Below are 24,930 nucleotides of genomic sequence, written 5' to 3'. Positions count from 1 at the left end.
GGAAAGAAGTGTATACGTAAGTGCTCGTTTTTCCGTGTTTTAACACAATATTAATGAGATATAACAGACAGTAATGCCAAGGAGTGTACAGGGGAAGTTATTAAAACCAATGGAATGTAAATAAGAAGAAAGAAAAGTGGATGAAAAAATTACCAACTGTGACCAGGAATCGAACCTACGACCTTCGAATTACGCGTTCGATGCTCTAACCACTGAGCTATCACAGCGGCCCTTCCTCCATCCACTTTTTTGGGTTTATCTGTGAATTTAGAAGTAGGAGCGACAGTCAGCGCCATCTATAAGCCAAACAGCGAGTGTAAAAACACTCTTATGCGCATGTTTGGCGTCACGTAGCACGTGAACTTATTATGAGCGGGCAGCTGATTAATTGTCCCTCTTATACAACCTAAACACACCAAGTGTGCCAGTACGAGACCCTCGTTCAATGAAATAAGGGAAAGAAGTGTATACCTAAGGGCTCGTTTTTCCGTGTTTTAACACAATATTAATGAGATATAACAGACAGTAATGCCAAGGAATGTACAGGGGAAGTTATTAAAACCAATGGAATGTAAATAAGAAGAAACAAAAGTGGATGAAAAAATTACCAACTGTGAGCAGGAATCGAACCTACGACCTTAGAATTACGCGTTCGATGCTTTAACCACTGAGCTATCACAGCGGCCCTCCCTCCATCCACTTTTTTGGGTTTATCTGTGAATTTAGAAGTAGGAGCGACAGTCAGCGCCATCTATAAGCCAAACAGCGAGTGTGAAAACACTCTTATGCGCATGTTTGGCGTCACGTAGCACGTGAACTTATTATGAGCGGGCAGCTGATTAATTGCCCCTCTTATACAACCAAAACACACCAAGTCTGCCAGTACGAGACCCTCGTTCAATGAAATAAGGGAAAGAAGTGTATACCTAAGGGCTCGTTTTTCCGTGTTTTAACACAATATTAATGAGATATAACAGACAGTAATGCCAAGGAATGTACAGGGGAAGTTATTAAAACCAATGGAATGTAAATAAGAAGAAAGAAAAGTGGATGAAAAAATTACCAACTGTGAGCAGGAATCGAACCTACGACCTTAGAATTACGCGTTCGATGCTCTAACCACTGAGCTATCACAGCGGCCCTCCCTCCATCCACTTTTTTGGGTTTATCTGTGAATTTAGAAGTAGGAGCGACAGTCAGCGCCATCTATAAGCCAAACAGCGAGTGTGAAAACACTCTTATGCGCATGTTTGGCGTCACGTAGCACGTGAACTTATTATGAGCGGGCAGCTGAATAATTGTCCCTCTTATACAACCTAAACACACCAAGTCTGCCAGTACGAGACCCTCGTTCAATGAAATAAGGGAAAGAAGTGTATACGTAAGTGCTCGTTTTTCCGTGTTTTAACACAATATTAATGAGATATAACAGACAGTAATGCCAAGGAATGTACAGGGGAAGTTATTAAAACCAAGGGAATGTAAATAAGAAGAAAGGAAAGTGGATGAAAAAATTACCAACTGTGAGCAGGAATCGAACCTACGACCTTTGAATTACGCGTTCGATGCTCTAACCACTGAGCTATCACAGCGGCCCTCCCTCCATCCACTTTTTTGGGTTTATCTGTGAATTTAGAAGTAGGAGCGACAGTCAGCGCCATCTATAAGCCAAACAGCGAGTGTAAAAACACTCTTATGCGCATGTTTGGCGTCACGTAGCACGTGAACTTATTATGAGCGGGCAGCTGATTAATTGTCCCTCTTATACAACCTAAACACACCAAGTGTGCCAGTACGAGACCCTCGTTCAATGAAATAAGGGAAAGAAGTGTATACCTAAGGGCTCGTTTTTCCGTGTTTTAACACAATATTAATGAGATATAACAGACAGTAATGCCAAGGAATGTACAGGGGAAGTTATTAAAACCAATGGAATTTAAATAAGAAGAAAGAAAAGTGGATGAAAAATTACCAACTGTGAGCAGGAATCGAACCTACGACCTTCGAATTACGCGTTCGATGCTTTAACCACTGAGCTATCACAGCGGCCCTCCCTCCATCCACTTTTTTTGGGTTTATCTGTGAATTTAGAAGTAGGAGCGACAGTCAGCGCCATCTATAAGCCAAACAGCGAGTGTGAAAACACTCTTATGCGCATGTTTGGCTTCACGTAGCACGTGAACTTATTATGAGCGGGCAGCTGATTAATTGCCCCTCTTATACAACCTAAACACACCAAGTCTGCCAGTACGAGACCCTCGTTCAATGAAATAAGGGAAAGAAGTGTATACCTAAGGGCTCGTTTTTCCGTGTTTTAACACAATATTAATGAGATATAACAGACAGTAATGCCAAGGAATGTACAGGGGAAGTTATTAAAACCAATGGAATGTAAATAAGAAGAAAGAAAAGTGGATGAAAAAATTACCAACTGTGAGCAGGAATCGAACCTACGACCTTCGAATTACGCGTTCGATGCTCTAACCACTGAGCTATCACAGCGGCTCTTCCTGCTCACAGTTGCATTCCTGCTCACAGTCGGTAATTTTTTCATCCACTTTTCTTTCTTCTTATTAACATTCCATTGGTTTTAATAACTTCCCCTGTACATTCCTTGGCATTACTGTCTGTTATATCTCATTAATATTGTGTTAAAACACGGAAAAACGGGCCCTTAGGTATACACTTCTTTCTCTTATTTCATTGAACGAGGGTCTCGTACTGGCAGACTTGGTGTGTTTAGGTTGTATAAGAGGGACAATTAATCAGCTGCCCGCTCATAATAAGTTCACGTGCTACGTGACGCCAAACATGCGCATAAGAGTGTTTTCACACTCGCTGTTTGGCTTATAGATGGCGCTGACTGTCGCTCCTACTCTAAATTCACAGATAAACCCAAAAAAGTGGATGGAGGGAGGGCCGCTGTGATAGCTCAGTGGTTGGAGCATCGAACGCGTAATTCGAAGGTCGTAGGTTCGATTCCTGCTCACAGTTGGTAATTTTTTCATCCACTTTTCTTTCTTCTTATTTACATTTCATTGGTTTTAATAACTTCCCCTGTACATTCGTTGGCATTACTGTCTGTTATATCTCATTAATATTGTGTTAAAACACGGAAAAACGAGCCCTTAGGTATACACTTCTTTCCCTTATTTGATTGAACGAGGGTCTCGTACTGGCAGACTTGGTGTGTTTAGGTTGTATAAGAGGGACAATTAATCAGCTGCCCGCTCATAATAAGTTCACGTGCTACGTGACGCCAAACATGCGCATAAGAGTGTTTTCACACTCGCTGTTTGGCTTATAGATGGCGCTGACTGTCGCTCCTACTTCTAAATTCACAGATAAACCCAAAAAAGTGGATGGAGGGAGGGCCGCTGTGATAGCTCAGTGGTTAGAGCATCGAACGCGTAATTCGAAGGTCGTAGGTTCGATTCCTGCTCACAGTTGGTAATTTTTTCATCCACTTTTCTTTCTTCTTATTTACATTCCATTGGTTTTAATAACTTCCCCTGTACATTCCTTGGCATTACTGTCTCTTATATCTCATTAATATTGTGTTAAAACACGGAAAAACGAGCCCTTAGGTATACACTTCTTTCCCTTATTTCATTGAACGAGGGTCTCGTACTGGCAGACTTGGTGTGTTTAGGTTGTATAAGAGGGACAATTAATCAGCTGCCCGCTCATAATAAGTTCACGTGCTACGTGACGCCAAACATGCGCATAAGAGTGTTTTCACACTCGCTGTTTGGCTTATAGATGGCGCGGACTGTCGCTCCTACTTCTAAATTCACAGATAAACCCAAAAAAATGGATGGAGGGAGGGCCGCTGTGATAGCTCAGTGGTTAGAGCATCGAACGCGTAATTCGAAGGTCGTAGGTTCGATTCCTGCTCACAGTTGGTAATTTTTTCATCCACTTTTCTTTCTTCTTATTTACATTCCATTGGTTTTAATAACTTCCCCTGTACATTCCTTGGCATTACTGTCTGTTATATCTCATTAATATAGTGTTAAAACACGGAAAAACGAGCCCTTAGGTATACACTTCTTTCCCTTATTTCATTGAACGAGGGTCTCGTACTGGCAGACTTGGTGTGTTTAGGTTGTATAAGAGGGACAATTAATCAGCTGCCCGCTCATAATAAGTTCACGTGCTACGTGACGCCAAACATGCGCATAAGAGTGTTTTCACACTCGCTGTTTGGCTTATAGATGGCGCTGACTGTCGCTCCTACTTCTAAATTCACAGATAAACCCAAAAAAGTGGATGGAGGGAGGGCCGCTGTGATAGCTCAGTGGTTAGAGCAACGAACGCGTAATTCGAAGGTCGTAGGTTCGATTCCTTCTCACAGTTGGTAATTTTTTCATCCACTTTTCTTTCTTCTTATTTACATTCCATTGGTTTTAATACCTTCCCCTGTACATTCCTTGGCATTACTGTCTGTTATATCTCATTAATATTGTGTTAAAACACGGAAAAACGAGCCCTTAGGTATACACTTCTTTCCCTTATTTCATTGAACGAGGGTCTCGTACTGGCAGACTTGGTGTGTTTAGGTTGTATAAGAGGGACAATTAATCAGCTGCCCGCTCATAATAAGTTCACGTGCTACGTGACGCCAAACATGCGCATAAGAGTGTTTTCACACTCGCTGTTTGGCTTATAGATGGCGCTGACTGTCGCTCCTACTTCTAAATTCACAGATAAACCCAAAAAAGTGGATGGAGGGAGGGCCGCTGTGATAGCTCAGTGGTTAGAGCATCGAACGCGTAATTCGAAGGTCGTAGATTCGATTCCTGCTCACAGTTGGTAATTTTTTCATCCACTTTTCTTTCTTCTTATTTACATTCCATTGGTTTTAATAACTTCCCCTGTACATTCCTTGGCATTATTGTCTGTTATATCTCATTAATATTGTGTTAAAACACGGAAAAACGAGCCCTAAGGTATACACTTCTTTCCCTTATTTCATTGAACGAGGGTCTCGTACTGGCAGACTTGGTGTGTTTAGGTTGTATAAGAGGGACAATTAATCAGCTGCCCGCTCATAATAAGTTCACGTGCTACGTGACGCCAAACATGCGCATAAGAGTGTTTTCACACTCGCTGTTTGGCTTATAGATGGCGCTGACTGTCGTTCCTACTTCTAAATTCACAGATAAACCCAAAAAAGTGGATGGAGGGAGGGCCGCTGTGATAGCTCAGTGGTTAGAGCATCGAACTTGTAATTCGAAGGTCGTAGGTTCGATTCCTGCTCACAGTTGGTAATTTTTTCATCCACTTTTCTTTCTTCTTATTTACATTCCATTGGTTTTAATAACTTCCCCTGTACATTCCTTGGCATTACTGTCTGTTATATCTCATTAATATTGTGTTAAAACACGGAAAAACGAGCCCTTAGGTATACACTTCTTTCCCTTATTTTATTGAACGAGGGTCTCGTACTGGCAGACTTGGTGTGTTTAGGTTGTATAAGAGGGACAATTAATCAGCTGCCCGCTCATAATAAGTTCACGTGCTACGTGACGCCAAACATGCGCATAAGAGTGTTTTCACCCTCGCTGTTTGGCTTATAGATGGCGCTGACTGTCGCTCCTACTTCTAAATTCACAGATAAACCCAAAAAAGTGGATGGAGGGAGGGCCGCTGTGATAGCTCAGTGGTTGGAGCATCGAACGCGTAATTCGAAGGTCGTAGGTTCGATTCCTGCTCACAGTTGGTAATTTTTTCATCCACTTTTCTTTCTTCTTATTTATATTCCATTGGTTTTAATAACTTCCCCTGTACATTCCTTGGCATTACTGTCTGTTATATGTCATTAATATTGTGTTAAAACACGGAAAAACGAGCCCTTAGGTATACACTTCTTTCCCGTATTTCATTGAACGAGGGTCTCGTACTGGCAGACTTGGTGTGTTTAGGTTGTATAAGAGGGACAATTAATCAGCTGCCCGCTCATAATAAGTTCACGTGCTACGTGACGCCAAACATGCGCATAAGAGTGTTTTCACACTCGCTGTTTGGCTTATAGATGGCGCTGACTGTCGCTCCTACTTCTAAATTCACAGATAAACCCAAAAAAGTGGATGGAGGGAGGGCCGCTGTGATAGCTCAGTGGTTGGAGCATCGAACGCGTAATTCGAAGGTCGTAGGTTCGATTCCTGCTCACAGTTGGTAATTTTTTCATCCACTTTTCTTTCTTCTTATTTACATTCCATTGGTTTTAATAACTTCCCCTGTACATTCCTTGGCATTACTGTCTGTTATATCTCATTAATATTGTGTTAAAACACGGAAAAACGAGCCCTTAGGTATACACTTCTTTCCCTTATTTCATTGAACGAGGGTCTCGTACTGGCAGACTTGGTGTGTTTAGGTTGTATAAGAGGGACAATTAATCAGCTGCCCGCTCATAATAAGTTCACGTGCTACGTGACGCCAAACATGCGCATAAGAGTGTTTTCACACTCGCTGTTTGGCTTATAGATGGCGCTGACTGTCGCTCCTACTTCTAAATTCACAGATAAACCCAAAAAAGTGGATGGAGGGAGGGCCGCTGGGATAGCTCAGTGGTTAGAGCATCGAACGCGTAATTCGAAGGTCGTAGGTTCGATTCCTGCTCACAGTTGGTAATTTTTTCATCCACTTTTCTTTCTTCTTATTTACATTCCATTGGTTTTAATAACTTCCCCTGTACATTCCTTGGCATTACTGTCTGTTATATCTCATTATTATTGTGTTAAAACACGGAAAAATGAGCCCTTAGGTATACACTTCTTTTCCTTATATATATATATATATATATATATATATATATATATATATATATATATATCTCGCTTGCCGTGTTGCCGTGTTGCCATGCAATACATGAAGAAACAAGCAGAATGAAAGTCATGAATGACCACAAAACCTCTGCGTACTTACAAGAGATATGGTTACTTCCTGGTATCGGATAGCCATGTACCCTGCCAGGATTCCGCTAACGTAGGTCGCCACATGGGTGAATGGCCTAAAATAAATAACCTCTAATGTTTTGAATATGCGTCTGAAAGAAAAAAAACGGCCTCTGAAGTTTTTAGTCACACGCGAATTAAATTGAAGGTCAAATAAAGCTGGAATTCATAAATCAGTGGCTAAAAATCTGAACGCAAGTATACCGTCCATCATTCGTGCCAGTCGTCACGCCGTACAACAGATCCATGAAGAATGTTCGGAAGGCCGTATAAGTGCTGCAAGCAAGTCCAGTCACCAAAAGCACCGTGACAATCGTTTGGGGAAATCTGGAAGCATGAATACCCGTGTTGTCCATTGCTGCAACAACACGAAACATAACAAACTAAGCAGTATTGCGCACAAACCCGATAAAGTTAATGTATTTTCGAACGATAGGTAGATATCTATGCACAGTCTATCACAAAAGTGTTTGGACCACGCGCCCGCGTGCCAAACTGCCTGTTCGCACCACCTAGCGGTGCGCCATCTTCAGTCAAGAGCAGTGCTAGGCCAGAAACGGGTCTTGTTGTTATTCACTGGCCTTTCAATTTTTTTACTGCTGCGTATACAGCTCATTGTTAGTTCGCAGTTTTCACGCGAAGCGCTCATCTGCAATACGACCGTCACATTTCTATTTTCATAGCAGGATCAAAACTATCACGGCGTGAAATAAAGTTGTTTCTCTCTTTCTCTCTATCACGGCGTGGCTCAAATGGTGGTGCGTTCGCTAGGTATCACTTTGTTATGAAGCTTGCGACTAATAACAGTTATGCTCATAGACATCCTCTCGAGGCTGAAGCACGTAGATGCAGATGCACGATATAAGAATATCATGTGCAGATGCCAAGAAGCATGTCGAGTTTAAAAGGCAAAGGCACAAGTAATTTGTACCCAGACAGAAAAGGGACAGGCCATAGATTAAGGGAAAAATGCTTCCTGGGCGCTGCGGTGCTGTCGATCGCCGCTGACGTATACAGCAGAAGTGTCACGAAGAGGCTTTTGGCGACGTGCTCACGTGGTGCGTAAGCTTTTGTGGTCGACTGTACGGTCTAAAGCATAACTCAAGTTTTTCTTGCGTGTGTAATGCAGCTGTTGAAATAATTATGAAAGAGGTGGCAGACTTTAAGTGAGGAGACAGAGAGACACTCTATTGACAGAGTGCCTAGCTTGGACCTATTACAATGATAGCTTTAGTTTTGTCTACAGACGCGGTTACCTATGCCGTGGTCACCTTTCATTGCAATAACATTAGAGCTCGTGTCACAGAAAGTCTAGTGTCAGCACAAGCTTCGGCATTGCCGGCGTTGTCCTCCGGTGAAAAATACCGAACCTATGTGATTTATAGTATCGACAGTTTATGAGGTAATAAGTGCTAAAGAGTGCCCCGTAACCAAAATATTATTACGGAGCACGTCGTAGTCGGGGACGCGAGATTAATTTTGACCACGTGGGGTGTGCTGAAAATAAAACTACACGAGCTTTCTTCAGTTTAGTTTCATCTAAATGCAGCCGTCGTGGCCTGGAATCCCATCAGCCTCCTCGAGCTTAGCTCGCGACACCTTACCTGCTAATTTAGCATGGTAAGCAAGAAGCAATTTTCACTTTTAGCTTTCGAATCGCTGTCCTGAGTTCTGGAATCTGCTGTCTTGCATTTTCTTGCACGTTTGCCAGCAAGTGAATTAGAATTAGAAAGCTTAAAGCGAGACCACTTACTGCCGTATTGAGGAACACTCCTTGACTTAACCTTGAATTGCCAGCGCTTCAAGGCAGCGCATTTCGAGCTTGCTTGTTCTACCTTGATACCGCCTAATGACAGCGCATTTGAAACGCGTTTGTGCTTTATTGAAGTTTGTGGCTAGTGATGCTGCATTGAAGGTCGAGACAAGTGAAGTATAAGCCAAGAAGCATTTCTTAATACGGGGTAAGCGGATGTTTGTTGTTTTGTTTTTACATTGCAAGTAAAAATGTAACACTTTGTTCCTCTTTAAAATGTGAAAAAATCTATGTGCACCAAACAAAACTCACTTTTGCCGCAAGCGCGAGATACTGAATGTGACAGCAAGGCATTGGCATGTTATGGGAGGTAAATCTGCCACCTAACTCTTGTAGAATCCGATCTCGTGTAACACTACAAAACGCTGGTGCAAGAGTATTCGGGTGATTGAAACAGCCCTTTCCCTGATGTCTGCCACTACAACGAGAAGTAAGGATAGTATTGGAGCCTTGTTCTCATTTCGGTGAGACAGCTCACCCGACCGCGCCTTTTTGGTCAATGTTCGCAGTCAGAATCATGCATGTGCGTTCCTCATTCAGAGTTGTAACTTTTCTCTGTGGCATAATTCAAATATTTATTGCGCAAAATTTTTATGGTGGTCACATGTTGCACATTCAATCGCCATTAATCTACACATGGGTGAAAATTATAAATGATTTTTTACGTTACAGAGCCTAAATAAAAGGGTAAATCATGATGAAAAATGCCACCAGTCTGCCGTCTCATTTTGCGCCCTTAAATGTGCGTGCTACGAGGTCTTACGCACCATTATCTAAACGGTGATGTAACGTTTCAGTAAAATTGCTAATGTCCAGTTTCTCTTTTTTACAGCTTCATGCATAATCTGTGTTATATAATACGGCAGCTCTTAGAAGATGAATCAGTTCTTGAAGCTGCACGACCACGTTTTCGCCTATATATCAAAACAATTGATAAGAAATGACAGTGGCTATGGGCTGATTCTGCACACGTAGCCTGTAAGTAAGCAAAGCAAGACCGCCAAGATGGTCTAGTGGTTGAGGTACTCGGATGCTGACCCACAGGTCGCGTGATCAAACCCTGGATGCGGCGGGTGGATTTTTGATGGAGGCGAAAATGTTGTAGGCCCGTGTGCTCAGATATGGGTGCACGTTAAAGAACTGGTAGTCAAAACTTCCGGAGCCCTCCACTATGACATCTATCATAAACATATGGTCGTTTTGGGACGGTAAGCCTAAAATATCAATCAAACATGTAAGCTGAATTCACGGATGGCAGCGGCATTGGCAGAAATTTTTTTCGGAGGGGGCACCCCCTTCAATAAAGTTGGGCACGGGCAGGCAGAGGTGATAGACCATTATTCTGTGCGCATGTATCCTGGGACATATTATTTTGGAGGGGGGCACGGGGGGGGGCACGGGGGGGGGGGGCACGGGCTTGGTGTGCCAGCCCTCGGATATACGCCACTGGCAGATGGAAACCTGTGTGGTAGGAAACAAACGCAGGGAGAGCCATGGTGGTGGTGCAAACTGCGGTAAAAGTTACATTGGCGATAGAAGTAAGCTTTACAAAGACTATGTATAGCGGCACATGTATGATGTATACAAAAAAAGGTTTCGTCGAACGCGCTGACCGAACACGCAGAAGCAGTTGGCCACGAAGTAGATCGATATAGGATGAAAATAACGAAAAGATAAAGGGAAACGAATTGGACTTTTCGGCTATTTTGACACTGAAAATTCAGACAACGGCACAATTTTTCTTCAAACGTAACAAAGGCAACTTACCCTACACGTACGCTGCTACGTCATATTTTCAAATATACACAATTGGACCATTTGTACATTATTTTTTCATTGTGAACATGGCTCCCGTGCGGAAACTGAAACGATCTGCTTTTGTGTGAACACTCATGGCCGGCCTGTGCTTATTTTAACCCTAGAGTTCAAAATAACAACCCGAACAAAAAAAGAGGGGTAACAGGGGCACTGCCAGCGTCATATTTTACTTTTTTTATTTTTGTTAACTGTTAATTGTCCTCTCCACACTTACATGGCCACGGTAGTAAAATATGACGCCACAACCGGAAGCGCTAGCGACGTCGTGCACTTGCCTTACATGGCGCTAAATTGAAAGTTTTCTTAATTGCTGACTTTTTACGAGCTATTATAAATACGCGATTTTATTGCGCTTTATGGCTCACTGATTGCGTTTTTTGCTAGTTTTTTTAAAGAAAAATAAAGTTAGTGACGGCTACCCTTTTTCGCTTCGTTGTCGCAATGTAAAAGTTTAAGAAACAAAATATATAAATATATAGACACTCAAAGAAAAAATCAAGTATTTGGGGAGTATTCCTGCCACGCAACAGTAATCATATACTTCACGTACTTTGCTCGTGTTATCACTACGCTTCCTGTCTGTGGCGGAGCCAGGGGGTTGTACACTGGGCCTGTGTCCGGTGTGCGACTGCCCCCCCCCTTCCCCCTAAATTTTTTCGCCATGCCATAGATAACAAAAAATGACCATTTCAAGGAAGTGCCCTCGAAGTGCCCGTTCATCCATCCATCCACTCGCCGCGTCTGTCTTCCGTCTGTCTGTCTGTTTATTTGTATGTCTGTTTGTCTGTCTGTTTAACTTCTGTAGCTTCTATACGGTAATGCGTTGCAGTGGAAATAATCTAAATTGGTTAGTTTTGAAACTAAATTGGTTAGTTTTGAAACTAAATTCAAACTTAATAGTCCTAGTTAAATTTATAAACACATAATGTTTGTTGAAATGTTTTTTTCTCCCCCCTTTTCAGTGTTTGATACACCTCTGGTACGTCAGTACAGAGATGCAACTCTTCACCCTCACTCTGCCTTTCATCATGCTCCTGACGAGGTACGATAAGCGCTATGAGTAGTAGACAAGTTTTCTTTAAAAGAACGCTGTAAGCAATTTCTTTGATAAGCAATACTTATGTTTGAAGGTCTTCGAAAATACACTGCAGCCTCATACAGTATCAGTACTATTGAATTTTGTGAACTGGAAGGCGTCAATGCGTTTATTGGTGCTACTGTTTTTTGTCAACAGAAAATAATTGTTTGCACACAAATGCTAAAAACATCAACAGACCCCACCATGGTGGTCTAGCGGCTAAGGTACTCAGTTGCTGACCCGCAGGTAGCGAGATCGAATTCCGGTGACGGAGGCATTTGCGATGCAGGCGAAAATGCTGTAGACTCACGTGCTAAGATTTAGATGCACATTAAAAAAAAATCCTGGTGGTCGACACTTTTGGAGCTCTCCACTACGGAGTCTCTCATAATCATGTGGCGGTTTTGGGGCGTTAAAACAAACATATCATTAAATTCATCAGCAGGGTTCATTGTTTTTTACGCTGTTTTTCATTTCATTTTGCAGAACTGGTGGCATGACATATATTGGTATACAGTAGATATGTTTGCTATACTGTCTAACGCTGACTCTACAGACAAAGCCAAGCTACATTAATGTATCATCTGCGCTATGAACTGTGTTTTAAAGTCTAATTTCTTCCTGTTAATTTTATTTACCTGTAACTTGATTGCGATATACATTGCATAGACACTTTCGGTAAGTTTCTGCCATTACCGCGGCCGTGATGTTCTGCATAAAATCAGAATCGATAACATCACCTCATGCATCGTATGTGTGCGTGTGAGTAAAGGCCCGAAAAGCTACCGCAATTTGATGACAGTGCTCCAACATTTCTTTGAGTACACAGAGATTCGGGATTAGCATTGAGGGGACTGTATTGAAAGTGTGCCCCATCACTGCGTGTTTGCTCTGCCTAAATGAGAATTTTCAAGCTTACCGATGTAGAACTGTATGCACTCAAATAAAAAACAGTATTTGGATAGTAGTTCTGCCACATAACATTATTCGCCATCTGACTTGCTCGCGTTTTCTTTCTTGAAAACCCGGCTCTCACCATTTTCAAATCAAGAATGCTATTTCGCACTTAAGATAAGGCGCGCACCGTTCGTCACGGTGAACAGCAGGAAGCAGGCGCGTGGCCAGACATTTTTTAGGGGCGAAGAAAAGAAATTTATTTAGGGACCGTGGGTCGTGCGTCCTCAATATATGTAGTAGGTAGCCACCTCTCGTTTAGTTTTTTGTAATATCCGCTAGATGGCAGTACTCGGATATGAAGAATATATGATAAAAAGATACAAGATAAAGATACTTCGAGTGTTCACTAGATATACGAACGGACGGATGGACGGACGGACGGACGGACGGACGGACAGACAGACAGACAGACAGACAGACAGACAGACAGACAGACAGACAGACAGACAGGCAGGCAGGCAGGCAGGCAGGCAGGCAGGCAGGCAGGCAGGCGCATAAACAGACAGACAGACGGAAGACAGACGCGGCGAGTGGATGGATGGATGAACGGGCACTTCGAGGGCACTTCCTTGAAATGGTCATTTTTTGTTATCTATGGCATGGCGAAAAAATTTAGGGGGAAGGGGGGGGGCAGTCGCACACCGGACACAGGCCCAGTGTACAACCCCCTGGCTCCGCCACAGACAGGAAGCGTAGTGATAACACGAGCAAAGTACGTGAAGTATATGATTACTGTTGCGTGGCAGGAATACTCCCCAAATACTTGATTTTTTCTTTGAGTGTCTATATATTTATATATTTTGTTTCTTAAACTTTTACATTGCGACAACGAAGCGAAAAAGGGTAGCCGTCACTAACTTTATTTTTCTTTAAAAAAACTAGCAAAAAACGCAATCAGTGAGCCATAAAGCGCAATAAAATCGCGTATTTATAATAGCTCGTAAAAAGTCAGCAATTAAGAAAACTTTCAATTTAGCGCCATGTAAGGCAAGTGCACGACGTCGCTAGCGCTTCCGGTTGTGGCGTCATATTTTACTACCGTGGCCATGTAAGTGTGGAGAGGACAATTAACAGTTAACAAAAATAAAAAAAGTAAAATATGACGCTGGCAGTGCCCCTGTTACCCCTCTTTTTTTGTTCGGGTTGTTATTTTGAACTCTAGGGTTAAAATAAGCACAGGCCGGCCATGAGTGTTCACACAAAAGCAGATCGTTTCAGTTTCCGCACGGGAGCCATGTTCACAATGAAAAAATAATGTACAAATGGTCCAATTGTGTATATTTGAAAATATGACGTAGCAGCGTACGTGTAGGGTAAGTTGCCTTTGTTACGTTTGAAGAAAAATTGTGCCGTTGTCTGAATTTTCAGTGTCAAAATAGCCGAAAAGTCCAATTCGTTTCCCTTTATCTTTTCGTTATTTTCATCCTATATCGATCTACTTCGTGGCCAACTGCTTCTGCGTGTTCGGTCAGCGCGTTCGACGAAACCTTTTTTTGTATACATCATACATGTGCCGCTATACATAGTCTTTGTAAAGCTTACTTCTATCGCCAATGTAACTTTTACCGCAGTTTGCACCACCACCATGGCTCTCCCTGCGTTTGTTTCCTACCACACAGGTTTCCATCTGCCAGTGGCGTATATCCGAGGGCTGGCACACCAAGCCCGTGCCCCCCCCCCCCGTGCCCCCCCCCGTGCCCCCCTCCAAAATAATATGTCCCAGGATACATGCGCACAGAATAATGGTCTATCACCTCTGCCTGCCCGTGCCCAACTTTATTGAAGGGGGTGCCCCCTCCGAAAAAAATTTCTGCCAATGCCGCTGCCATCCGTGAATTCAGCTTACATGTTTGATTGATATTTTAGGCTTACCGTCCCAAAACGACCATATGTTTATGATAGATGTCATAGTGGAGGGCTCCGGAAGTTTTGACTACCAGTTCTTTAACGTGCACCCATATCTGAGCACACGGGCCTACAACATTTTCGCCTCCATCAAAAATCCACCCGCCGCATCCAGGGTTTGATCACGCGACCTGTGGGTCAGCATCCGAGTACCTCAACCACTAGACCATCTTGGCGGTCTTGCTTTGCTTACTTACAGGCTACGTGTGCAGAATCAGCCCATAGCCACTGTCATTTCTTATCAATTGTTTTGATATATAGGCGAAAACGTGGTCGTGCAGCTTCAAGAACTGATTCATCTTCTAAGAGCTGCCGTATTATATAACACAGATTATGCATGAAGCTGTAAAAAAGAGAAACTGGACATTAGCAATTTTACTGAAACGTTACATCACCGTTTAGATAATGGTGCGTAAGACCTCGTAGCACGCACATTTAAGGGCGCAAAATGAGACGGCAGACTGGTGGCATTTTTCATCATGATTTACCCTTTTATTTAGGCTCTGTAACGTAAAAAATCATTTATAATTTTCACCCATGTGTAGATTAATGGCGATTGAATGTGCAACATGTGACCACCATAAAAATTTTGCGCAATAAATATTTGAATTATGCCACAGAGAAAAGTTACAACTCTGAATGAGGAACGCACATGCATGATTCTGACTGCGAACATTGACCAAAAAGGCGCGGTCGGGTGAGCTGTCTCACCGAAATGAGAACAAGGCTCCAATACTATCCTTACTTCTCGTTGTAGTGGCAGACATCAGGGAAAGGGCTGTTTCAATCACCCGAATACTCTTGCACCAGCGTTTTGTAGTGTTACACGAGATCGGATTCTACAAGAGTTAGGTGGCAGATTTACCTCCCATAACATGCCAATGCCTTGCTGTCACATTCAGTATCTCGCGCTTGCGGCAAAAGTGAGTTTTGTTTGGTGCACATAGATTTTTTCACATTTTAAAGAGGAACAAAGTGTTACATTTTTACTTGCAATGTAAAAACAAAACAACAAACATCCGCTTACCCCGTATTAAGAAATGCTTCTTGGCTTATACTTCACTTGTCTCGACCTTCAATGCAGCATCACTAGCCACAAACTTCAATAAAGCACAAACGCGTTTCAAATGCGCTGTCATTAGGCGGTATCAAGGTAGAACAAGCAAGCTCGAAATGCGCTGCCTTGAAGCGCTGGCAATTCAAGGTTAAGTCAAGGAGTGTTCCTCAATACGGCAGTAAGTGGTCTCGCTTTAAGCTTTCTAATTCTAATTCACTTGCTGGCAAACGTGCAAGAAAATGCAAGACAGCAGATTCCAGAACTCAGGACAGCGATTCGAAAGCTAAAAGTGAAAATTGCTTCTTGCTTACCATGCTAAATTAGCAGGTAAGGTGTCGCGAGCTAAGCTCGAGGAGGCTGATGGGATTCCAGGCCACGACGGCTGCATTTAGATGAAACTAAACTGAAGAAAGCTCGTGTAGTTTTATTTTCAGCACACCCCACGTGGTCAAAATTAATCTCGCGTCCCCGACTACGACGTGCTCCGTAATAATATTTTGGTTACGGGGCACTCTTTAGCACTTATTACCTCATAAACTGTCGATACTATAAATCACATAGGTTCGGTATTTTTCACCGGAGGACAACGCCGGCAATGCCGAAGCTTGTGCTGACACTAGACTTTCTGTGACACGAGCTCTAATGTTATTGCAATGAAAGGTGACCACGGCATAGGTAACCGCGTCTGTAGACAAAACTAAAGCTATCATTGTAATAGGTCCAAGCTAGGCACTCTGTCAATAGAGTGTCTCTCTGTCTCCTCACTTAAAGTCTGCCACCTCTTTCATAATTATTTCAACAGCTGCATTACACACGCAAGAAAAACTTGAGTTATGCTTTAGACCGTACAGTCGACCACAAAAGCTTACGCACCACGTGAGCACGTCGCCAAAAGCCTCTTCGTGACACTTCTGCTGTATACGTCAGCGGCGATCGACAGCACCGCAGCGCCCAGGAAGCATTTTTCCCTTAATCTATGGCCTGTCCCTTTTCTGTCTGGGTACAAATTACTTGTGCCTTTGCCTTTTAAACTCGACATGCTTCTTGGCATCTGCACATGATATTCTTATATCGTGCATCTGCATCTACGTGCTTCAGCCTCGAGAGGATGTCTATGAGCATAACTGTTATTAGTCGCAAGCTTCATAACAAAGTGATACCTAGCGAACGCACCACCATTTGAGCCACGCCGTGATAGAGAGAAAGAGAGAAACAACTTTATTTCACGCCGTGATAGTTTTGATCCTGCTATGAAAATAGAAATGTGACGGTCGTATTGCAGATGAGCGCTTCGCGTGAAAACTGCGAACTAACAATGAGCTGTATACGCAGCAGTAAAAAAATTGAAAGGCCAGTGAATAACAACAAGACCCGTTTCTGGCCTAGCACTGCTCTTGACTGAAGATGGCGCACCGCTAGGTGGTGCGAACAGGCAGTTTGGCACGCGGGCGCGTGGTCCAAACACTTTTGTGATAGACTGTGCATAGATATCTACCTATCGTTCGAAAATACATTAACTTTATCGGGTTTGTGCGCAATACTGCTTAGTTTGTTATGTTTCGTGTTGTTGCAGCAATGGACAACACGGGTATTCATGCTTCCAGATTTCCCCAAACGATTGTCACGGTGCTTTTGGTGACTGGACTTGCTTGCAGCACTTATACGGCCTTCCGAACATTCTTCATGGATCTGTTGTACGGCGTGACGACTGGCACGAATGATGGACGGTATACTTGCGTTCAGATTTTTAGCCACTGATTTATGAATTCCAGCTTTATTTGACCTTCAATTTAATTCGCGTGTGACTAAAAACTTCAGAGGCCGTTTTTTTTCTTTCAGACGCATATTCAAAACATTAGAGGTTATTTATTTTAGGCCATTCACCCATGTGGCGACCTACGTTAGCGGAATCCTGGCAGGGTACATGGCTATCCGATACCAGGAAGTAACCATATCTCTTGTAAGTACGCAGAGGTTTTGTGGTCATTCATGACTTTCATTCTGCTTGTTTCTTCATGTATTGCATGGCAACACGGCAACACGGCAAGCGAGATATATATATATATATATATATATATATATATATATATATATATATATAAGGAAAAGAAGTGTATACCTAAGGGCTCATTTTTCCGTGTTTTAACACAATAATAATGAGATATAACAGACAGTAATGCCAAGGAATGTACAGGGGAAGTTATTAAAACCAATGGAATGTAAATAAGAAGAAAGAAAAGTGGATGAAAAAATTACCAACTGTGAGCAGGAATCGAACCTACGACCTTCGAATTACGCGTTCGATGCTCTAACCACTGAGCTATCCCAGCGGCCCTCCCTCCATCCACTTTTTTGGGTTTATCTGTGAATTTAGAAGTAGGAGCGACAGTCAGCGCCATCTATAAGCCAAACAGCGAGTGTGAAAACACTCTTATGCGCATGTTTGGCGTCACGTAGCACGTGAACTTATTATGAGCGGGCAGCTGATTAATTGTCCCTCTTATACAACCTAAACACACCAAGTCTGCCAGTACGAGACCCTCGTTCAATGAAATAAGGGAAAGAAGTGTATACCTAAGGGCTCGTTTTTCCGTGTTTTAACACAATATTAATGAGATATAACAGACAGTAATGCCAAGGAATGTACAGGGGAAGTTATTAAAACCAATGGAATGTAAATAAGAAGAAAGAAAAGTGGATGAAAAAATTACCAACTGTGAGCAGGAATCGAACCTACGACCTTCGAATTACGCGTTCGATGCTCCAACCACTGAGCTATCACAGCGGCCCTCCCTCCATCCACTTTTTTGGGTTTATCTGTGAATTTAGAAGTAGGAGCGACAGTCAGCGCCATCTATAAGCCAAACAGCGAGTGTGAAAACACTCTTATGCGCATGTTTGGCGTCACGTAGCACGTGAACTTATTATGAGCGGGCAGCTGATTAATTGTCCCTCTTATACAACCTAAACACACCAAGTCTGCCAGTACGAGACCCTCGTTCAATGAAATACGGGAAAGAAGTGTATACCTAAGGGCTCGTTTTTCCGTGTTTTAACACAATATTAATGACATATAACAGACAGTAATGCCAAGGAATGTACAGGGGAAGTTATTAAAACCAATGGAATATAAATAAGAAGAAAGAAAAGTGGATGAAAAAATTACCAACTGTGAGCAGGAATCGAACCTACGACCTTCGAATTACGCGTTCGATGCTCCAACCACTGAGCTATCACAGCGGCCCTCCCTCCATCCACTTTTTTGGGTTTATCTGTGAATTTAGAAGTAGGAGCGACAGTCAGCGCCATCTATAAGCCAAACAGCGAGGGTGAAAACACTCTTATGCGCATGTTTGGCGTCACGTAGCACGTGAACTTATTATGAGCGGGCAGCTGATTAATTGTCCCTCTTATACAACCTAAACACACCAAGTCTGCCAGTACGAGACCCTCGTTCAATAAAATAAGGGAAAGAAGTGTATACCTAAGGGCTCGTTTTTCCGTGTTTTAACACAATATTAATGAGATATAACAGACAGTAATGCCAAGGAATGTACAGGGGAAGTTATTAAAACCAATGGAATGTAAATAAGAAGAAAGAAAAGTGGATGAAAAAATTACCAACTGTGAGCAGGAATCGAACCTACGACCTTCGAATTACAAGTTCGATGCTCTAACCACTGAGCTATCACAGCGGCCCTCCCTCCATCCACTTTTTTGGGTTTATCTGTGAATTTAGAAGTAGGAACGACAGTCAGCGCCATCTATAAGCCAAACAGCGAGTGTGAAAACACTCTTATGCGCATGTTTGGCGTCACGTAGCACGTGAACTTATTATGAGCGGGCAGCTGATTAATTGTCCCTCTTATACAACCTAAACACACCAAGTCTGCCAGTACGAGACCCTCGTTCAATGAAATAAGGGAAAGAAGTGTATACCTTAGGGCTCGTTTTTCCGTGTTTTAACACAATATTAATGAGATATAACAGACAATAATGCCAAGGAATGTACAGGGGAAGTTATTAAAACCAATGGAATGTAAATAAGAAGAAAGAAAAGTGGATGAAAAAATTACCAACTGTGAGCAGGAATCGAATCTACGACCTTCGAATTACGCGTTCGATGCTCTAACCACTGAGCTATCACAGCGGCCCTCCCTCCATCCACTTTTTTGGGTTTATCTGTGAATTTAGAAGTAGGAGCGACAGTCAGCGCCATCTATAAGCCAAACAGCGAGTGTGAAAACACTCTTATGCGCATGTTTGGCGTCACGTAGCACGTGAACTTATTATGAGCGGGCAGCTGATTAATTGTCCCTCTTATACAACCTAAACACACCAAGTCTGCCAGTACGAGACCCTCGTTCAATGAAATAAGGGAAAGAAGTGTATACCTAAGGGCTCGTTTTTCCGTGTTTTAACACAATATTAATGAGATATAACAGACAGTAATGCCAAGGAATGTACAGGGGAAGGTATTAAAACCAATGGAATGTAAATAAGAAGAAAGAAAAGTGGATGAAAAAATTACCAACTGTGAGAAGGAATCGAACCTACGACCTTCGAATTACGCGTTCGTTGCTCTAACCACTGAGCTATCACAGCGGCCCTCCCTCCATCCACTTTTTTGGGTTTATCTGTGAATTTAGAAGTAGGAGCGACAGTCAGCGCCATCTATAAGCCAAACAGCGAGTGTGAAAACACTCTTATGCGCATGTTTGGCGTCACGTAGCACGTGAACTTATTATGAGCGGGCAGCTGATTAATTGTCCCTCTTATACAACCTAAACACACCAAGTCTGCCAGTACGAGACCCTCGTTCAATGAAATAAGGGAAAGAAGTGTATACCTAAGGGCTCGTTTTTCCGTGTTTTAACACTATATTAATGAGATATAACAGACAGTAATGCCAAGGAATGTACAGGGGAAGTTATTAAAACCAATGGAATGTAAATAAGAAGAAAGAAAAGTGGATGAAAAAATTACCAACTGTGAGCAGGAATCGAACCTACGACCTTCGAATTACGCGTTCGATGCTCTAACCACTGAGCTATCACAGCGGCCCTCCCTCCATCCATTTTTTTGGGTTTATCTGTGAATTTAGAAGTAGGAGCGACAGTCCGCGCCATCTATAAGCCAAACAGCGAGTGTGAAAACACTCTTATGCGCATGTTTGGCGTCACGTAGCACGTGAACTTATTATGAGCGGGCAGCTGATTAATTGTCCCTCTTATACAACCTAAACACACCAAGTCTGCCAGTACGAGACCCTCGTTCAATGAAATAAGGGAAAGAAGTGTATACCTAAGGGCTCGTTTTTCCGTGTTTTAACACAATATTAATGAGATATAAGAGACAGTAATGCCAAGGAATGTACAGGGGAAGTTATTAAAACCAATGGAATGTAAATAAGAAGAAAGAAAAGTGGATGAAAAAATTACCAACTGTGAGCAGGAATCGAACCTACGACCTTCGAATTACGCGTTCGATGCTCTAACCACTGAGCTATCACAGCGGCCCTCCCTCCATCCACTTTTTTGGGTTTATCTGTGAATTTAGAAGTAGGAGCGACAGTCAGCGCCATCTATAAGCCAAACAGCGAGTGTGAAAACACTCTTATGCGCATGTTTGGCGTCACGTAGCACGTGAACTTATTATGAGCGGGCAGCTGATTAATTGTCCCTCTTATACAACCTAAACACACCAAGTCTGCCAGTACGAGACCCTCGTTCAATCAAATAAGGGAAAGAAGTGTATACCTAAGGGCTCGTTTTTCCGTGTTTTAACACAATATTAATGAGATATAACAGACAGTAATGCCAACGAATGTACAGGGGAAGTTATTAAAACCAATGAAATGTAAATAAGAAGAAAGAAAAGTGGATGAAAAAATTACCAACTGTGAGCAGGAATCGAACCTACGACCTTCGAATTACGCGTTCGATGCTCCAACCACTGAGCTATCACAGCGGCCCTCCCTCCATCCACTTTTTTGGGTTTATCTGTGAATTTAGAGTAGGAGCGACAGTCAGCGCCATCTATAAGCCAAACAGCGAGTGTGAAAACACTCTTATGCGCATGTTTGGCGTCACGTAGCACGTGAACTTATTATGAGCGGGCAGCTGATTAATTGTCCCTCTTATACAACCTAAACACACCAAGTCTGCCAGTACGAGACCCTCGTTCAATGAAATAAGAGAAAGAAGTGTATACCTAAGGGCCCGTTTTTCCGTGTTTTAACACAATATTAATGAGATATAACAGACAGTAATGCCAAGGAATGTACAGGGGAAGTTATTAAAACCAATGGAATGTTAATAAGAAGAAAGAAAAGTGGATGAAAAAATTACCGACTGTGAGCAGGAATGCAACTGTGAGCAGGAAGAGCCGCTGTGATAGCTCAGTGGTTAGAGCATCGAACGCGTAATTCGAAGGTCGTAGGTTCGATTCCTGCTCACAGTTGGTAATTTTTTCATCCACTTTTCTTTCTTCTTATTTACATTCCATTGGTTTTAATAACTTCCCCTGTACATTCCTTGGCATTACTGTCTGTTATATCTCATTAATATTGTGTTAAAACACGGAAAAACGAGCCCTTAGGTATACACTTCTTTCCCTTATTTCATTGAACGAGGGTCTCGTACTGGCAGACTTGGTGTGTTTAGGTTGTATAAGAGGGGCAATTAATCAGCTGCCCGCTCATAATAAGTTCACGTGCTACGTGAAGCCAAACATGCGCATAAGAGTGTTTTCACACTCGCTGTTTGGCTTATAGATGGCGCTGACTGTCGCTCCTACTTCTAAATTCACAGATAAACCCAAAAAAAGTGGATGGAGGGAGGGCCGCTGTGATAGCTCAGTGGTTAAAGCATCGAACGCGTAATTCGAAGGTCGTAGGTTCGATTCCTGCTCACAGTTGGTAATTTTTCATCCACTTTTCTTTCTTCTTATTTAAATTCCATTGGTTTTAATAACTTCCCCTGTACATTCCTTGGCATTACTGTCTGTTATATCTCATTAATATTGTGTTAAAACACGGAAAAACGAGCCCTTAGGTATACACTTCTTTCCCTTATTTCATTGAACGAGGGTCTCGTACTGGCACACTTGGTGTGTTTAGGTTGTATAAGAGGGACAATTAATCAGCTGCCCGCTCATAATAAGTTCACGTGCTACGTGACGCCAAACATGCGCATAAGAGTGTTTTTACACTCGCTGTTTGGCTTATAGATGGCGCTGACTGTCGCTCCTACTTCTAAATTCACAGATAAACCCAAAAAAGTGGATGGAGGGAGGGCCGCTGTGATAGCTCAGTGGTTAGAGCATCGAACGCGTAATTCAAAGGTCGTAGGTTCGATTCCTGCTCACAGTTGGTAATTTTTTCATCCACTTTCCTTTCTTCTTATTTACATTCCCTTGGTTTTAATAACTTCCCCTGTACATTCCTTGGCATTACTGTCTGTTATATCTCATTAATATTGTGTTAAAACACGGAAAAACGAGCACTTACGTATACACTTCTTTCCCTTATTTCATTGAACGAGGGTCTCGTACTGGCAGACTTGGTGTGTTTAGGTTGTATAAGAGGGACAATTATTCAGCTGCCCGCTCATAATAAGTTCACGTGCTACGTGACGCCAAACATGCGCATAAGAGTGTTTTCACACTCGCTGTTTGGCTTATAGATGGCGCTGACTGTCGCTCCTACTTCTAAATTCACAGATAAACCCAAAAAAGTGGATGGAGGGAGGGCCGCTGTGATAGCTCAGTGGTTAGAGCATCGAACGCGTAATTCTAAGGTCGTAGGTTCGATTCCTGCTCACAGTTGGTAATTTTTTCATCCACTTTTCTTTCTTCTTATTTACATTCCATTGGTTTTAATAACTTCCCCTGTACATTCCTTGGCATTACTGTCTGTTATATCTCATTAATATTGTGTTAAAACACGGAAAAACGAGCCCTTAGGTATACACTTCTTTCCCTTATTTCATTGAACGAGGGTCTCGTACTGGCAGACTTGGTGTGTTTTGGTTGTATAAGAGGGGCAATTAATCAGCTGCCCGCTCATAATAAGTTCACGTGCTACGTGACGCCAAACATGCGCATAAGAGTGTTTTCACACTCGCTGTTTGGCTTATAGATGGCGCTGACTGTCGCTCCTACTTCTAAATTCACAGATAAACCCAAAAAAGTGGATGGAGGGAGGGCCGCTGTGATAGCTCAGTGGTTAAAGCATCGAACGCGTAATTCTAAGGTCGTAGGTTCGATTCCTGCTCACAGTTGGTAATTTTTTCATCCACTTTTGTTTCTTCTTATTTACATTCCATTGGTTTTAATAACTTCCCCTGTACATTCCTTGGCATTACTGTCTGTTATATCTCATTAATATTGTGTTAAAACACGGAAAAACGAGCCCTTAGGTATACACTTCTTTCCCTTATTTCATTGAACGAGGGTCTCGTACTGGCACACTTGGTGTGTTTAGGTTGTATAAGAGGGACAATTAATCAGCTGCCCGCTCATAATAAGTTCACGTGCTACGTGACGCCAAACATGCGCATAAGAGTGTTTTTACACTCGCTGTTTGGCTTATAGATGGCGCTGACTGTCGCTCCTACTTCTAAATTCACAGATAAACCCAAAAAAGTGGATGGAGGAAGGGCCGCTGTGATAGCTCAGTGGTTAGAGCATCGAACGCGTAATTCGAAGGTCGTAGGTTCGATTCCTGGTCACAGTTGGTAATTTTTTCATCCACTTTTCTTTCTTCTTATTTACATTCCATTGGTTTTAATAACTTCCCCTGTACACTCCTTGGCATTACTGTCTGTTATATCTCATTAATATTGTGTTAAAACACGGAAAAACGAGCACTTACGTATACACTTCTTTCCCTTAATTCATTGAACGAGGGTCTCGTACTGGCAGACTTGGTGTGTTTAGGTTGTATAAGAGGGACAATTAATCAGCTGCCCGCTCATAATAGGTTCACGTGCTATGTGACGCCAAACATGCGCATAAGAGTGTTTTCACACTCGCTGTTTGGCTTATAGATGGCGCTGACTGTCGCTCCTACTTCTAAATTCACAGATAAACCCAAAAAAGTGGATGGAGGGAGGGCCGCTGTGATAGCTCAGTGGTTAGAGCATCGAACGCGTAATTCAAAGGTCGTAGGTTCGATTCCTGCTCACAGTTGGTAATTTTTTCATCCACTTTTCTTTCTTCTTATTTACATTCCATTGGTTTTAATAACTTCCCCTGTACATTCCTTGGCATTACTGTCTATTATATCTCATTATATATATATATATATATATATATATATATATATATGGGATTGCCC

General features: G+C 42.4%; 1 long non-coding RNA gene and 8 other non-coding genes across 9 annotated transcripts; 5 read left to right on the top strand and 4 right to left on the bottom strand.

The window, feature by feature from the left end:
- Window positions 1-2,429: 2,429 nt before the first annotated feature.
- On the bottom strand, window positions 2,430-2,502 carry TRNAT-CGU (transfer RNA threonine (anticodon CGU)). Its single transcript has one exon. It is a non-coding gene; the product is annotated as a tRNA-Thr (tRNA).
- Window positions 2,503-3,376: 874 nt separating this feature from the next.
- Window positions 3,377-3,449, top strand: TRNAT-CGU (transfer RNA threonine (anticodon CGU)). The gene has a single exon. It is a non-coding gene; the product is annotated as a tRNA-Thr (tRNA).
- Window positions 3,450-3,831: 382 nt separating this feature from the next.
- TRNAT-CGU (transfer RNA threonine (anticodon CGU)) lies at window positions 3,832-3,904 on the top strand. Its single transcript has one exon. It is a non-coding gene; the product is annotated as a tRNA-Thr (tRNA).
- Window positions 3,905-5,196: 1,292 nt separating this feature from the next.
- Window positions 5,197-5,269, top strand: TRNAT-UGU (transfer RNA threonine (anticodon UGU)). The gene has a single exon. It is a non-coding gene; the product is annotated as a tRNA-Thr (tRNA).
- Window positions 5,270-11,514: 6,245 nt separating this feature from the next.
- On the top strand, window positions 11,515-17,571 carry LOC142795925 (uncharacterized). Its single transcript, XR_012893418.1, has 3 exons — window positions 11,515-11,635; window positions 17,195-17,317; window positions 17,430-17,571. It is a non-coding gene; the product is annotated as an uncharacterized LOC142795925 (long non-coding RNA).
- A 1,641-nt stretch (window positions 17,572-19,212) lies between these two features.
- TRNAT-UGU (transfer RNA threonine (anticodon UGU)) lies at window positions 19,213-19,285 on the bottom strand. Its single transcript has one exon. It is a non-coding gene; the product is annotated as a tRNA-Thr (tRNA).
- Window positions 19,286-20,577: 1,292 nt separating this feature from the next.
- On the bottom strand, window positions 20,578-20,650 carry TRNAT-CGU (transfer RNA threonine (anticodon CGU)). The gene has a single exon. It is a non-coding gene; the product is annotated as a tRNA-Thr (tRNA).
- Window positions 20,651-21,032: 382 nt separating this feature from the next.
- Window positions 21,033-21,105, bottom strand: TRNAT-CGU (transfer RNA threonine (anticodon CGU)). Its single transcript has one exon. It is a non-coding gene; the product is annotated as a tRNA-Thr (tRNA).
- An 874-nt stretch (window positions 21,106-21,979) lies between these two features.
- On the top strand, window positions 21,980-22,052 carry TRNAT-CGU (transfer RNA threonine (anticodon CGU)). The gene has a single exon. It is a non-coding gene; the product is annotated as a tRNA-Thr (tRNA).
- Window positions 22,053-24,930: the final 2,878 nt, after the last annotated feature.

The sequence above is a fragment of the Rhipicephalus microplus genome, unplaced genomic scaffold (genome assembly GCF_043290135.1).
Source record: "Rhipicephalus microplus isolate Deutch F79 unplaced genomic scaffold, USDA_Rmic scaffold_955, whole genome shotgun sequence".
NCBI classification, from domain to species: Eukaryota; Metazoa; Arthropoda; class Arachnida; order Ixodida; family Ixodidae; genus Rhipicephalus; species Rhipicephalus microplus.
The sequence above is the reverse complement of the archived record's forward strand: the minus strand, read 5'-3'. Positions and strand labels throughout refer to the sequence as shown.